At 45.2% G+C, this 13,455-nt stretch overlaps 1 long non-coding RNA gene across 16 annotated transcripts in view; it reads left to right on the plus strand.

Moving 5' to 3' along the window:
• The first annotated feature begins 9,711 nt into the window (after nucleotides 1-9,711).
• Nucleotides 9,712-13,455, plus strand: part of LOC109162090 — a 33,494-nt gene continuing 29,750 nt past the window's right edge. For 14 of the 16 annotated variants that reach the window (XR_002051019.1, XR_002051016.1, XR_002051024.1 and 11 more), the window contains exons 1-4: nucleotides 9,712-9,802; nucleotides 9,990-10,083; nucleotides 10,438-10,548; nucleotides 10,797-10,871. This is a non-coding gene — a long non-coding RNA (uncharacterized LOC109162090). Of the gene's footprint in view, nucleotides 9,803-9,989; nucleotides 10,084-10,437; nucleotides 10,549-10,796; nucleotides 10,872-13,203; nucleotides 13,357-13,455 lie in introns of those variants that run through there. The other 2 variants (XR_002051030.1, XR_002051026.1) reach the window with 2 other exon arrangements.

A 13,455-nucleotide genomic window follows, 5' to 3' on the forward strand; every position in this document is an offset into this window, starting at 1 on the left:
GGGGGCTGAATACATCCAGGCTCAAACGGATTCCGCGCTCGTGGTCGGGCAAGTTCTCGGGGATTATGAAGTCAATGGAGAGCGTTTGCAGCTATACCGAGACCTTGCCATGGAGAAGCTTGCTCAGTTCCGGGGGTATACCGTCCGACATATACCCCGATTGGATAACGCCGACGCAGATATCTTATCTAAATTGGCTCAAGACGCCCCGGAACACATGTCGAAGATAGCTCGGATTTTGGTGATCCCGAGACATAGCATCCATCGTCTACTGGTCAATCCAATCCAACCGGCAGAAGACAATTGGATCACCGATCTGAAGGAGTTCCTCGAGCACGGTCGACTTCCAGACGACCCTCAGCGTGCTCGAAAGGCCAAGTTGAGAGCCCCGAGGTTCCAAGTCTTGAATGGCCGTCTCTACAGGCGATCGTATGGAGGCCCTCTCATGCGTTGCTTAACCGCATTTGAGGCCGATTTAGTCATGAAGGAACTTCACTCGGGAATTTGCTCTTCGCATCAAGGAGGCCGATCGCTTGCCCGTTGTATCATGCTGATCGGGTACTATTGGCCGTCCCTCCAGCTAGACTGTGAAAAGTTAGCTCGGGAATGTGAGACGTGCCAACTGTACGCCCGGATGCCTGGACGACCGGCAACCTTCTATCAACCAGTCACGACCGCAATTCCTTTCGCTAGGTGGGGGGTGGATATCTTGGGCCCCTTCCCTCAGCTCTCTGGTCGGAGAAGGTTCGTGATTGCCGCCATTGATTATTTCTCCAAGTGGATAGAAGCCGAGCCCCTAGCCACGATCACCTCTCAGCAATGTGCTCGTTTTCTCTGGCGAAATGTGGTTTCCCGCTTTGGCGTGCCCGTACATCTCATCAGTGACAATGGCCGCCAGTTCGTAAGCCAGTACTTCCAGAACTTTTTGGCCACGATCGGGACGACTCACATCCGATCGTCGGTGGCTTACCCGCAGGGAAACGGACAAGTGGAGAATGCTAACCGGACGATCTTGGAAGGTCTGAAAAAGAAGCTACATTCGGCTGGTCGTAGTTGGGCCGATGAGTTGCCATATGTGCTGTGGACTTATCGGACGACCCCGAGAGAAGCTACTTTAGAGACCCCTTTCGCCCTGGTTTATGGAGCCGAAGCTCGACTCCAGATCGAGGCTTGGATCCCGACCGATCGAGAGAGAACTTACAATGCGGAGGAGAATGAGCATGCGATGGCCGTAGACCTCGATGCGGTCGAAGAAAAAAGAGAGCTAGCCGCTCGGCGTATGGCCGAATACCAGAAGCGTGTTAAGAGTTCTAAAGACGTTCGGGTCAACCCTCGTTATTTTTAGGTTGGAGATTATGTTCTACGACGAAGGGAGGCCAGTCAACCTTTAGAGGGCGGAAAGCTAGCTCAAAACTGGGAAGGGCCGTACATCATCAGCGCGATCATACGGCCGGGTACATACCGATTGGAGACGACAACCGGTCGGGTAATCAAGGGGACTTGGAATTCCGAGCACCTCGTTATGTTTAGGCATTAAGCCTATTTTTTGTAATCTTTGGACGAAGAGGGGGCTTGACCTGTGTGTAGGTCCCGGTCGTCGTTTGTAGTTAAATTCCTATGTTTGTAGATATTAACCGCCTGCGAGCGGGAAGGTTTTAATGTATATACGATCGGTGATTGCTTGACCGCTTGCATGCGGCGGCCCGGTCGGTCATTTTCTTTACCTTCGGTGCACGCAGATCAATTTATCTTCAAGCTACACCGACCGGGCGAATTTATCGACCGGTCAGACGCGCTCCACATCGGCGGACATTCGAGTCACGCCACCGGTCGGGGAAGCCAGGAGCACACATCATAATTCCCCGGTCTGATCACCTCTTGTCCACTATTGCACTCACTCGTGCCATGAGAGCACAATAGTGTGGGGGCTGGGATAAGGGAGTGTCTCCGTAGGCCCATCGCTCGGGAAAACTCGACTATCAGGGGCTTACCTATAAGGGAGTGTCTCTAGGCCCATCGCTCGGGAAAACTCGACTATCAAGGGCTTACCTATAAGGGAGTGTCCGTAGGCCCATCGCTCGGGAAAACTCGGCTATCAGGGGCTTACCTATTTTCAAAATTTCGTCAAGGCCTGAAGATCGGGTAAACCTGATCGGGTTGGCCAATATGACGTTGACTTAAGTCCGTTGTTCGGAGATATCCCGGACGTAGAGGCTTGGGTAATTTCAAGATTTCTGACAGGCCTGGAGATCGGGTAAACCCGATCAGGTTGGCCAGTTGGACGTCGAAATCTCGAGCGTCGAGCGGGTCGAGTAATGCAGGACCGGGCCAAAAGGCCATGAGGTCGAGCATTAAGGGTCGGCCTGTGCATGAATAAAAATAAAGATACAGAAAGAGGGACGAGCGGCGCAAGTTTAACAAAAGATGAGTTTCATTGATTTAAAGGAGTGCCCGGTACAAATTCGGGACTGGGCTCCCGATTGATATCACTTACAAAAGAAGCAGAATTAAAAACTACTCTACTTCCTCGCCTCGGCATCGCCCTTCCTCGGCGCTTCCTCCCCGCTCGGGCCGGCTTCAGCCCCACTCGCCGCGGCCCGATCCTTTGGATCAAAAGGGGCTGGCCCCGGGTCGGCTACTTCGTCGGGGAGGGTGGTCAAGACCAACTGCAGATCATCCCCTTCAAGGGCTTGCTCCATGATCTTCTTGGTCTGATCACGCATTTTCCGCTGACCGGTTTTGTAAGCCCACCGGCCAAACGTCCATATCAGCTTCTCCCCGACCTCAGTGCCCCGAACGGACTGAAGAAAGCGAGCGCCCGACTTGGTATCTTGAAATAGGTGCTGGGCGAGCTTATCCGGGTCGTTCTGACGAGCCTTGAGCTCGGCTGCCTCCCCGATCGCCTGCTGGGCGATTTGCTCGGAGAGGTCCCGTTCAGCCTTGACCTTCTTCAGCTGAGCCTCCAGCTCTCGAATCTCCTGTAGTCGCCGGTTGGCGACTTTCTTCAAGGCCTCAGCTTCGTTGGCCTGAAGGGCCCGCTGTTGAAGGAACTGGGCCGCTCGGGAGATCTGCAGTACACAACACGATCAAATGTTAGCCGGGCGGAGTTACTTAGAAGAAAATTTAGGAGACGGAAGGGTGCTTACCTCAGCCAAGTCATGGCCGATTTTTCTCGGCTACCTGGCTCGGGGTCAGTTTGGAGAGGTCCTCCTTGGCCGACCCGGCATTCCCGATCCGAGCAAGGATCGAGGATCCGCCTTTGTTGCCCCCGCCCGAGGGTGTCGGGCTATGCTGTTCCCGGCGCCGTTTCAAGGCCCCGGTCTCTGCGGCGGTCTTCTCCGCCGCCTTCTCTTTCCCTTTCCCGACCGCCACTCGGGCGACCAGGACCTCCGAGGCGTCCACCACGAAGCCTTCGGTCGTAGTGACGGTCGACGCCCCGATGGGTTGAGCAACCGGGATCTCTTCCTCCCCGGCCGGCTTAGCTTGGCCCTTCTTCTTGCCAAGAGAGATCTTGGCCACTGGGCGCAGAGGGACGTCCTCGTCTCCGAAACCGGCCATTTCTGCAAAATAAAACAAAATAGGTTAGGTCGAGCTAAAGGCCCAGTCGGGCTTTTGAGTTCGGAGAAAAGGGCTAATGTCACACCTTTGCCCTTTCGTTTGCCCCGAGCGGGCATCTTTGCGATCGTAACGCCCCGGGGCTCGGGCTTGTACTTATAACGTATATTATATACGGGCTCGGGCAAGTCAGCTGCTTCGAGGGACTCGGGCGTCTTGAAAATGTGGTACTCGTAAATCTCGCCCGAGATTTTGGTGACGGCATCGATAAGGGCCTGGGTCTCGATTGGGATGACTTGTTTTCGGAAATGCTGACTCCAGACCCTCTCGACCGGGAGGATCCACGGATCGTACTTCACTGAGAAGATCCGGTTTTTCCACCCCCGGTTGTTCCCGGGCAGCCCTCGATCGAGCATTTGTCCGCTCGGGATTGTATCATCAGAAATCCTCCCCCATGCGCGGCCGCCAGCACCTTCACTTGGTAGACGAAGTTGAAGAGCTCCATCGTGCAGGCTACGTCGTGCCGACTGCAGATCTGGGGAAAGCAGGCGATGATCCGATGCGCGTTCGGGCAAATCTGCCCGGGCATAACCTGGTAGTAGCCCAAGAATGCAGTAAGGAGGCTGGAAAAGGGGAACGTGATCGGGGCCATTAGCGAATCATAATGCATCCCGATCCATTTCCCCTGGTGCCGCTCGATGATGTTTCCGAGCTGCCTGCTGGTGTCGAACTCGACCCGACCAGCGATAGTTGTCGCGATCCTACTTGCTTCTCCCTTTGTTAGCAAGCTCCTTTGGCCTTCGACGTTTTCACTATTGAGGAACTCAACCCATCCCCGCCCGGCGGCGCCGGCCCGGTCGGGTCCTCTTCATCCACTTCGGCCTCGTTGGCCCGGTCTCCCGCCCTCAGGCTCGGCTCGAGGATAATCCCCTATTACCCTCGTAGGCGTTTCCCTAACGCCTTCGTCCGGGAGGTTTCGTCCGCTCGTGGACGTTTCTTCGCTCCCCGACCGCTTGAGCTCGACCCGAGGTCCCTGACGAGCTTGATGACCCTGCTGCTCGGGGGCTTGGTCGGGAGTGGGCTGTGGTCGTTGTTCGACCTCTGGGGAGTAGGACATGATGTCCACCTCCTCGCTGCTGTGCTCGATTGTGTTGTCGTAGTCTGCGATCGAGACGTTCTGGCTATCCGAATCCGACATATTATCTACCTAAAGGTCGGTCGGGGTTAGTACAGGGGTCGCGAAGTTAGTTCAACGTTAGCTTTATCCTACTCCTACGCAGAACTAAGAACAAAGTAGAAGCTAAGGGATCAAGAGCTTACCGATTGCTGGTACTTGAAGAGAACTTGAAGCTTGGCTTTCGCTCGACTGGATCGCTGAATTGCTGCTCGGGACTCTCTGAGGGTACCGACTGCTTCAGTGGATTGAGGAAAGTTCAAATGGAGGCCTCAAGGGCCTATTTATAGGAGAGCATTTAGGCGGGAAACCAATCCACTTGCGTGACACGACCCGCGCTGATTCCGAGGCCGGCAGTGGCCGACACGTGGTGAGGGAAGGAATGACAGCTGGCCGGTCGGTTTGATGGCTGACGGTTGGACTTTTTTCATCCCGTCCCGTTTTTTCCCGGATGGTCAAAAAGGCCCGGGCTGGGGGGCTTTTGGTAGGGAATATCCCGACCGACATAAACTCCACCACGACCGATTGCCTTTGTCTTTGTCTTTCTGTCTTTGCAGGTAACGGGTCGGGCTTTTACGAAGAACCCGGTCGGGAAGGAACCGGGAATTGCCCGAGTGGTGGTGTCGACCACCGAGCGCTAGCCCTTCGGCGGGAGAGCTGACAAAGGACACGTGGCGGCTCTTCACGACGACAGGCAGGGCACCCGGGAGGATGACACGTGGTGGCTACGTGGAAGACATGCCGAACGGCTGGAATCCTGTCCCCGGCATAGCGGCTATAAATACCCACAGTAGCTACAGTGTAGGGGACTTTTGGACGATCGATAGGTTGTTGTTAGAGAATCCCGACTGCACTCAGTCGGTACTCAGAGCAACCAAGTAGATTGTACTTAGGGCCTTTACCGTGATCAATAAAGTCTTTTATTTGCTTTAAACGGTCTCGGTATTTTATATTGCTTGCGTGTAATTAGCAGTATCAATATGTATTATTTTTTTGTTGTAACTACTAAATTATTATTTATATATAATTTAATAAGAGTAAAATAGAGTACTAATTATGCCAACTTTGATTGGGATGAGGTTCGAACCTAAGACTTTTTTTTTTTTGTTTTTATTGAAATCAATAAGTAAGTTAACAGTGAACTAACGGCTATTAATATAGGCCTAACTCTCTTGGACTCTTATTAATATAGTAGATAGATAGTAGAAATAACAAGAAATATATACATACACACACAGATATATATATATATATATATATATATGTTCCCGGGCAGCCCCTCGATCGAGCATTTGTCCGCTCGGGATTGTATCATCAGAAATCCTCCCCCATGCGCGGCCGCCAGCACCTTCACTTGGTAGACGAAGTTGAAGAGCTCCATCGTGCAGGCTACGTCGTGCCGACTGCAGATCTGGGGAAAGCAGGCGATGATCCGATGCGCGTTCGGGCAAATCTGCCCGGGCATAACCTGGTAGTAGCCCAAGAATGCAGTAAGGAGGCTGGAAAAGGGGAACGTGATCGGGGCCATTAGCGAATCATAATGCATCCCGATCCATTTCCCCTGGTGCCGCTCGATGATGTTTCCGAGCTGCCTGCTGGTGTCGAACTCGACCCGACCAGCGATAGTTGTCGCGATCCTACTTGCTTCTCCCTTTGTTAGCAAGCTCCTTTGGCCTTCGACGTTTTCACTATTGAGGAACTCAAACCCATCCCCGCCCGGCGGCGCCGGCCCGGTCGGGTCCTCTTCATCCACTTCGGCCTCGTTGGCCCGGTCTCCGCCCTCAGGCTCGGCTCGAGGATAATCCCCTATTACCCTCGTAGGCGTTTCCCTAACGCCTTCGTCCGGGAGGTTTCGTCCGCTCGTGGACGTTTCTTCGCTCCCCGACTCGCTTGAGCTCGACCCGAGGTCCCTGACGAGCTTGATGACCCTGCTGGCTCGGGGGCTTGGTCGGGAGTGGGCTGTGGTCGTTGTTCGACCTCTGGGGAGTAGGACATGATGTCCACCTCCTCGCTGCTGTGCTCGATTGTGTTGTCGTAGTCTGCGATCGAGACGTTCTGGCTATCCGAATCCGACATATTATCTACCTAAAGGTCGGTCGGGGTTAGTACAGGGGTCGCGAAGTTAGTTCAACGTTAGCTTTGTCCTACTCCTACGCAGAACTAAGAACAAAGTAGAAGCTAAGGGATCAAGAGCTTACCGATTGCTGGTACTTGAAGAGAACTTGAAGCTTGGCTTTCGCTCGACTGGATCGCTGAATTGCTGCTCGGGACTCTCTGAGGGTACCGACTGCTTCAGTGGATTGAGGAAAGTTCAAATGGAGGCCTCAAGGGCCTATTTATAGGAGAGCATTTAGGCGGGAAACCAATCCACTTGCGTGACACGACCCGCGCTGATTCCGAGGCCGGCAGTGGCCGACACGTGGTGAGGGAAGGAATGACAGCTGGCCGGTCGGTTTGATGGCTGACGGTTGGACTTTTTTCATCCCGTCCCGTTTTTTCCCGGATGGTCAAAAAGGCCCGGGCTGGGGGGCTTTTGGTAGGGAATATCCCGACCGACATAAACTCCCACCACGACCGGATTGCCTTTGTCTTTGTCTTTCTGTCTTTGCAGGTAACGGGTCGGGCTTTTACGAAGAACCCGGTCGGGAAGGAACCGGGAATTGCCCGAGTGGTGGTGTCGACCACCGAGCGCTAGCCCTTCGGCGGGAGAGCTGACAAAGGACACGTGGCGGCTCTTCACGACGACAGGCAGGGCACCCGGGAGGATGACACGTGGTGGCTACGTGGAAGACATGCCGAACGGCTGGAATCCTGTCCCCGGCATAGCGGCTATAAATACCCACAGTAGCTACAGTGTAGGGGACTTTTGGACGATCGATAGGTTGTTGTTAGAGAATCCCGACTGCACTCAGTCGGTACTCAGAGCAACCAAGTAGATTGTACTTAGGGCCTTTACCGTGATCAATAAAGTCTTTTATTTGCTTTAAACGGTCTCGGGTATTTTATATTGCTTGCGTGTAATTAGCAGTATCAATATGTATTATTTTTTGTTGTAACTACTAAATTATTATTTATATATAATTTAATAAGAGTAAAATAGAGTACTAATTATGCCAACTTTGATTGGGATGAGGTTCGAACCTAAGACTTTTTTTGTTTTTGTTTTTATTGAAATCAATAAGTAAGTTAACAGTGAACTAACGGCTATTAATATAGGCCTAACTCTCTTGGACTCTTATTAATATAGTAGATAGATAGTAGAAATAACAAGAAATATATACATACACACACAGATATATATATATATATATATATATATATATATATATATATATATATATATATGCAATAACTCAAAATTAAATACAAAAAATAAAGAATTTGATTACTTTATTTGTTGGCCTATAGGTTAGTTTGGGCTAGTACACGACATTTGGTTGAAAGGAATAAATTATGCAGGAAATGAATTGTAATTTAGTGTGAAATAAATAAGGTGGAATAAATTAGAAATTCAAATTACGTTGTTTTGCATTGAGAAATATATTTATTGAGATTGAGAAGTAAACAAGTGGTATAAAAGGACTTAAATAGCATTGTGTAATTGTGTAATAATAATAATTAAAAAAAAACAAGGATTATAGTGTCATTTAATCTATTTTTTCTTTCCCGCTTGAAATTAAATAATTATGAGAAAAATGAATTATAATTCGGTGGGAAAAGATTAATGTCATAATAAATTTGGAATTTTAATTAGAGTGTTTGGTATGCAGCAAGACTATGATTACAATGAATTAAAATTGAAGAAGTTATACAATTTCTGAAATGCCCTTATGTATTACTACTACTAATAATGATGGGTTTGTTTGTGGTTTATAACTTGAGTACAACATGAAAGCAACTATGGAAGGATATAATAAGACGAAAGAGCAAAGCCTGCAATTGCGTACTAGTGGTGTATTGTGAAAGAGAACAAATGAGCGAGTGGATGAAAATAATAAAGACAATGGGTAATACAATCTTCGCAACAATATATTTCTCCCATTCCATTGCTGAATTAGAATGGGTCATGAATTACAATTTGGTAGAATTACAATTCGTTCCAGGCCAACCAAAACAACGTAATTGAATGAAGAAACTAATTGCAATGCAACAACGATGAAATTACATCCAATCAAACGGGGTGTGAATTACAATTCAGTGGGGTACCCCATGAATTGCAATTCATTGGGGTACCTCATAAATTGCAATTCAACAATATGAGGGAATTGAAATTGCAATTCCCTCCAACAAAATATTGTAATTAGAATGACAAAAATTTATGGTGAAATTGCAATGCAGTTCATGTCTACCGAACAATCCATTATTATTTGGCTCAATTTAAAAAAAAAACATTTAGAAAAGAGACTATGGATTTGCACTCTGCAATAGTCCTAATGTTTATTATCTGGTATAGCGTGATCCGGCCGAACTAAATAAACTGTGAACATAAAAACTTATTAATTTTGTTGGGTTATGGGTAAGACATGACTTATATTTGTGTGTGTATATATTTTTTTTACCCAAAATATTCCTATAATAGTAATAAATAAATATAAATAAATGAAAGACATTGAAAAAAAAAGGGAATTATGTTTTAGAAGAAAAATTGGGCTATTAGAAATTTAAAAATAAATAAATTTTAAATTCCTTCAACGGGGAGGGAGTCAGTCCATTTATTTTATTTGTTTTAAAAAAACTTTATTTATGTCTTTGCGAAAACAACACAAATAATTTTGTGAGTCAAAATGTTTAAATAAAATATTAAAATAAAGGACTGACCGACTATTTATTTTTAAGATTTCAATTTTTAATCAGCACAATTTTTTTTTGCCGTTGTAATTTTCTTGCCGTTGTAATTTTTAAGTTTATGGTTTCCTATTTCTAAAGCAGTTTAGGTTTAAATTTCTTTGTTGTTTTTTCGGCGTTCTCTCCGGCTCAAGCACTCTGTCCCAGTCTCCGTACTCAAAGAAAAAACACTCTCTCCCAGTCTCCTGCGCCGGAAACGGTACGCCAATCCGCCTTCCGCCGGAAACGGTACGTCGAATTTCAGGTTAATGAAATTCCTATTTAGGTTTTCCTATTTCCAAGCAGTTTAAATTTCCTATTTCTTTGTTTTTTCGTCGTTCACTCTCACCCCTCAAAATTCTCTCCGTCTCGAACACTCTATACCGCGCCAATCCGCCTTCCGCCGGAAACGGGACCGGTGGACGTCAAATTTCAGGTTAATGCCGGCCCCTAAAGTAGGATTTGGAGGGTAAAAAAGTTGCAGCCATGAAGCTATGATTGGGGAGGCAAAGTCACTGATTTATTCCATTGTAAGTTGCTCTCTCTTGTATGGTTATCTTTCTGAGACATATGAATGCGTTTGTGGAAAAAAAGATCAAAAAAGAGAAGGGAAAAGGTAAAGTAGACTCATTAAAAGATAAGGCCTAAACTACAGTGTAAAGAAAGAAATTACCCACCTTCTAAAATAATTGATGAATTGGCCCAAGAGATTGCCTATACACTGTTCCTCGGCATGGTTAACTTCTTCTCTATTTGTATTCTGTTACAAATTTATTTTATTTTGTCATAATACTTCGTAACAGGTTATATGGCACTTTTACAGTTTTACTAACATGATAGTTCAAGTATTATAGGTTTGTTCTCCATCACTTCTTGTCACATAGGTTTACTATCATGGCAAGGAGGTTCAACACTGTTAGTGTAAGATGTTAGATCTGCCATCATTCAAGCATTGTCTGGAATAAGGAAAGGTTGAGAAGGATTGGGGTAAGTAGGTAAATTTTGTGGTTTCTTATCTCCCTTCATAATTTATTATTTTCCTGTGTTTATTTCTTCATTCTAGTTGATTGTATGTTTGTATATGATGTTATGCTTTGTATAAATATGTCCCTATGAGATTGTATAATTTGTTCTAGTTTTACTGGTGATTTTTGGAGATTGACAGCAAATTTTTTTGACTCTGGTGACAGTAAAGGTTTAAGCAGAAACAGTACAGTTTATTGATTTATTTAAATTTTCACAGTGTAAGATGTTAGATCTGCCATCATTCAAGCATTGTCTGGAATAAGGAAAGGTTGAGAAGGATTGGGGTAAGCAGGTAAACTTTGTTGTTTCTTATCTCCCTTCATAATTTATTATTTTCCTGTGTTTATTTCTTCATTCTAGTTGATTGTATATTTGTATATGATGTTATGCTTTGTATAAATATGTCCCTATGAGATTGTATAATTTGTTCTAGTTTTACTGGTGATTTTTGCAGATTGACAGCAAGATTTTTTGACTCTGGTGACTGTAAAGGTTTTAGCAGAAACAGTACAGGTTATTTATTTATTTAAATTTTTAGTTTTCATTTATCTAACATTGTACTAACTAGAACAGAGTATCCCTAGCTTGTGGTTGAGAAGGATTGGAGTAAGCAGGTAAATGTTATGGTTTCTTATCCCTCTTTATAAGTTATTATTTTTTCTGTGTTTGTTTTGTTTTGGGCTGGGAAAGAAGGGGCAGTGGAATAGGTTTAAATACGTGTTCTCTTAAATCCAGTTGATTGTGTATTTGTATATGATGTTATGCTTTATATAATTGATCAGGTTGTATTAAAGGCTAAGTGGAAGGTAGAAAATAAAGAACTTGAAGAATTGAACAGTGAAACTAATAGGAAATTAACAGGTAAATGACCTTCTCTTATTGGTGCTCTTTGATTAATGAATTTGAACTTCTCTTCGGTAGGATCATGGCACCTTTGATGTTTATTGCAGAGTGCCAGATTCTTTGTTCGGTTGCTCTATTAATTACCATTGGTTGTTATTGAAAATAAAAATCAACTTGAACATTCCAGACAATGGAATTTAAGGTTAATGCCGGCACCCTAAAGTAGGATTTGGAGGGTAAAAATGTTGCAGCTATGAATCTATGATTGGGGGAGACAGAGTCACTAGTTTGTTCCATTTTGTGAGTTGCTCTCTCTTGTGTGGTTATCTTTTAATTGAGTACACTGTAATTTTTTTCCCCCCATTTCAGAGACGAATGAATGCATTTGCTGACAATAAAGCTCAACAAAGAGGAAACGTGAAAGGCAAAGTGGACTCATGAAGAGATAAAGCAATAAACTACAATGTAAAGAAAGAAATTACCCACCTTCTGACTGGTAAAGTTATTGATTAATTGGCCCAAGAGAATTGCCTATACACTGTTCCTCTTCATGATTAACTTCTCTATTTTTATTCTCTTACAAATTTATTTATTTTTTCATAATACTTCGTGATGGGGGTGCATTGTGCACTTTTTCTAACCTGAAAATTCAAGTATTGTAGGTCTGTTCTCGATCACTTCTTGTCACAGAGGTTTAATATCTAGACAAGGACGTTGAACGTTGTTAGTGTAAGAAGTTAGATCGGCCATCATTCAACCAACCATCACATTAGGAAACAGCACTAAACTGTACTGACCAACTACAACAGAGAATCCCTAGCTTGAGGTTGAGAAGGATTGGGGTAAGCAGTTAAATGTTGTGGTTTCTTATCCTGGTTTATAGGTTATTATTTTTCTGTGTTTGTTTTGTTTTTGGCTGGGAAAGAAGGGGCAGTGGAATAGGTCACTTAAATAGGTGTTTTCTTAAATCCAGTTGATTGCATATTTGTATATGATATTCTGCTTTATATAATTGATCAGGTTGTATTATAAAGGCTAAAGTTGATTTTGGAGGGTAAAAGTGTTGCAGCCATGAAGCTATCTATGGTTGGGGGAGGCAGAGTCACTGGTTTGTTCCATTGTGAGTTGCTCTATCGTGTGGTTAAGTGAAAGATAAAGTGGACTCATTGAAAGATGAAGCCATAAACTGCAGTGTAAAGAAAGAACTTACCCACCTTTTGACCGGTAAAATTATTGATTAATTGCCCCAAGAGAATGCCTATACACTGTTCCTCATCATGATTAGTTTCTTCTATATTTGTATTCTCTTAATACTCCGTGATGGGGTTATAGTGCACTTTTACAGTTTTACTAACCTGAAAATTCAAGTATTGTGTAGGTCTGTTCTCGATCACTCTTTTCACAGAGGTTTAATATCTACATGGAGGTTGAACACTGTTAGTGTAAGAAATTAGATCTGCCATCAACCATCACACTGGCAACCACCACGTAACAGGGCTGACCTGGGCACCTAACCGCAAGGTATCACTTTGGCTTTTTAAATGCTTTTAAACATGTTGCTCCGCACTCTTCCAACCACCGTGATGGGGTTATAGTGCACTTTTACAGTTTTACTAACCTGAAAATTCAAGTATTGTGTAGGTCTGTTGTCGATCACTCTTTTCACAGAGGTTTAATATCTACATGGAGGTTGAACACTGTTAGTGTAAGAAATTAGATCTGCCATCAACCATCACACTGGCAACCACCACGTAACAGGGCTGACCTGGGCACTCTTCCAATATAAATTGAATACTCCATTAGCTTTATTAGGGATTTCAATTTCATTTATCTAACAATTTACTGACTAGAACAGAGTAAATCCCTAGCTCGAGGATATTGACATCAAGCATTGTTTGGAATAAGTGAGGGTTGAGAAGGATTGGAGTAATGAGGTAAAATTTTCGGTTTCTTATCTCCCTTTATAAGTTATTATTTTTTCTGTGTTAGTTTTCGTTTTGGACCGGGAAGAAGTGGTAGTGGAATAGGTCGCT

Source organism: Ipomoea nil, unplaced genomic scaffold, assembly GCF_001879475.1.
Source record: "Ipomoea nil cultivar Tokyo-kokei standard unplaced genomic scaffold, Asagao_1.1 scaffold0302, whole genome shotgun sequence".
NCBI classification, from domain to species: domain Eukaryota; kingdom Viridiplantae; phylum Streptophyta; class Magnoliopsida; order Solanales; family Convolvulaceae; genus Ipomoea; species Ipomoea nil.